The sequence below is a fragment of the Salvelinus fontinalis genome, chromosome 40, assembly GCF_029448725.1.
Source record: "Salvelinus fontinalis isolate EN_2023a chromosome 40, ASM2944872v1, whole genome shotgun sequence".
Lineage (NCBI taxonomy): Eukaryota > Metazoa > Chordata > Actinopteri > Salmoniformes > Salmonidae > Salvelinus > Salvelinus fontinalis.
The window spans coordinates 13,903,726-13,907,027 of NC_074704.1; the positions used below are offsets into that span (position 1 = coordinate 13,903,726).

A 3,302-nucleotide genomic window follows, 5' to 3' on the forward strand; every position below is an offset into this window, starting at 1 on the left:
CTTTGACACATTTTCTCTTCCTTTGAAATTCATATAGGACAGAACATGGACACAATGCAATTGGGATCAAGAAGAAGGTACAAATATGTTGTAGGACAGCTGCATTTGAAGTGTACATTTAAACTACATAGCAGTCAATACAAACTGAAATCTATTAGCCTACAAATGTGTACAAATGATCTTTTCAGATCTTCTCAGAAATGAATCAAGTCCATGGAATGGATATAGACAAAAAGATAATTCAAGGACTATCAGAGGTCGAGAGTCGAGGCAGGGGTGAGGACATCATCCTGCTATTTTGACAGTCCCTGAAGGACAATACAGAAGAGGGATTTGCTCTTATTCCTTCCCTTTCTCTAATGTATTTTGTAATAAAATTAGCAAGTGTAGTAAGATCATTGCTTTACTTTACTAGGACTGGAGACCACAGCAGCGATTCTGCTCTTGCCCTACCTCTTCAATGAGGACCCGAGTGGCCTTTATGTCCGTGACAAGGTATGTCTATGCACCAATCATCTGTTTCTTCATAAACATAGGTGTGCATGCTTCTATAAAACTACAGCTGAACATTTGTTATGTTCTTTGTTAATTGTATGTGTATTAATCTTTTCTTACTTTTGTTGACACAGATTTCACCGCTCTTCACTCCTTTACTGCACATCGGCGGAAATCCATTTCACCATGAGAGTGAAATCCGGCTGGTCTTTGATGGGGGAGAACATCCACGCCCTCGAGGACGTCCCCATGGGACTTCTAGGGCTGTATTTTTTATTTTCCCTTACATTTCCCAAAAATGTCAGAAAAACACTTATGTTGTTAAGTTACTGTGTTCTGGGGATAAGAGAAGTTGGGGTGAAGTTACCAGGGCCTGTCATAAAGATGGCAAACTTCCTAACATAACTAAGTGGATACGATATACACACTAAAGCTGAAAAATCTGTATTTAGCATCAAGTCTACAATATTGTTAGTTTACCTATGATTCATTTTTAATGTATGTTGTTTTTATTGTAAATCATTATTTATATATTTTTAAATGTGATGAAAAGCACTATACAAAGTAAATGTATTATTTATTAAGTCTGCAGAAATGTTGCAATTTTGTAATGTGTTTTGTTTGGTAAATTGTTTGGTAAATATTAATTCACATTTGTGGTGCCACTAAATAAACAATGAATTATTTAAATCAATATTGTTATTAAAATATGTTTTTATAATGAAGTTAGGCTGGACAGGAATTTAAAAAAATTACCCCAAAAGGTTCTTTGAGGAACCATGATAAGGGGTTCTTCAAAGAACTTTTAGGGGTTCCCACAAAAGGTTCTTCAAAAACTTTTAGAGGTTCCCCCACAGTTTCAATTTGAAGAACCCCTAAAGAATACTCCAGGAACCTTTACTTTTTAGAGTGTATATTGATAAAACTCACCTTGTCCGAGAGACATTTACATAGTTACACACAGCCAAATTTGTGATTACTATTTTGGGGCGAAATAGCGGCCACAACAGACAGACCTGATATGGCCCATAATTCGGCGTCCTTGGACGTCACGGGCTGAGTGGGTATGACCAAAGTTATTCTATTTAGCTACACTTTGTAGTACATTTTTAGGCAGTCGCTTTTTAGCTTTATGTCTGAAAGTATTTTCTCAACTGCGATACCAACTCCAGTCAGCAGATGGCGATGTGCATCTTTCAGGTGATTCTGCCACTGTGACGTTTAATCCAGTGGACGGGACGCTTCTTCAACATCAACAGCTAGTCAGCCACCTTGGTTCACTAACTTTATGGAAAAACGTTTATTCAATAAATATAGCAACTCCTCCCATACTGGGAAAATACAGGAATACACACTCAGAGCCTCCTGACTGGGCCCTTTTAACACCAAGGTGCCCCCCTCACACAGGAATACACACTACGAGGCTTTTCTAAAAACTACATTTTGCGTGTTTCGCTCACCTCTTATTTTTTTAAACTAGGTTTGAGATATGGTATCCACTTGGCTCGCTGCCTCTCAGATGGGTCCATCTGCTCCATTCCCAAAGTGTGGTCTCCATGAGATACCAAGTTTGAGGGATCCCTGGTGCACCATTTACCCAGGTCGTCAGGAGCGGTCACCAAGTGAAGATTAACATCCCCATTGCCAAATGTGGTTAATTTCTTTAATATCAAATGAGACAAACTTATCACACAAGTCAGAGTTAAATCTAAATATTTATTCACTTATTAATAAGGGAGCAGGTCAATACAACGCACAAATATAAAGTGAATCAATTGAGTGCTCTACAATAATGATGGCTGGTCAAAAAATCCCCCCCAGATGATTCACTGAGAGCCACGATACAAAAGTACAAAGGTCTTTTACAGCCAAGATACACCCCTTTCAACCTACATGACCAACAACAGATGTATAGAACGGGTCACAAGGTTAAGATTTGCATGAAATATACTTATAATTCTCAGCAGCCAGTATCTGCTGTAAAAACAGTACTCTTTGTGTAGAAACCAGGGTCTGGCCCTGAGGTCATCTCTCCCTGGTACTATATAGAACAGAAACATTAACTCATTCTCTGGAATGCAGTCTCTTAAGGTTTTATCACCCAAAAGACATTGCAAATCTCCTGTCAGTGTTATCTCCCAGAGGCCCATCCTAAGTAGAACACACAATAGTCATAAGAATTCTTTTGCATAAAACAATCATTTGATGCAATAAAAGTATTATAACAATGTTGCAGTTTTGCTCTGTGTCCACTGAAAGTTGTCTAGTAACAACAACTGGGACATAAGTCACCCACCATGAGACCCACTAAATCTGCCCAAGAAGAGGCAAACAAAAGAAAAACCCACACCAAACTTAAAGACAGGAAGTAAACCAAAAAGGTGGGTCAACTAAAGGTGTTGACTCTCCACATTTATTAAGACAACTGGAGCACTGGGCCAGACACTCTTAAATAGAACCTGGACCAGCTCAGGTGAAACACCTTCCCACTAAAGAGATGGACAAGCCAGCACAGGTGTAACACATACTGACTAACTAGGTGACACCAATCAGTGCGTCCTACTTGCTAACGAGCTATATACGTGCTAACGAGCTATATACGTGCTAACGAGCTATATACGTGCTAACGAGCTATATACGTGCTAACGAGCTATATACGTGCTAACGAGCTATATACGTGCTAACGAGCTATATACGTGCTAACGAGCTATATACGTGCTAACGAGCTATATACGTGCTAACGAGCTATACGAGCTATACGAGCTATACGAGCTATACGAGCTATACGAGCTATACGTGCTATACGT

General features: G+C 39.2%; 1 long non-coding RNA gene across 1 annotated transcript; it reads left to right on the plus strand.

The window, feature by feature from the left end:
- LOC129839105 (uncharacterized) lies at positions 1–1,045 on the plus strand. The gene is made up of 3 exons (XR_008756983.1): positions 1–77; positions 189–495; positions 630–1,045. It is a non-coding gene; the product is annotated as an uncharacterized LOC129839105 (long non-coding RNA).
- The last annotated feature ends 2,257 nt before the right edge of the window (positions 1,046–3,302 follow it).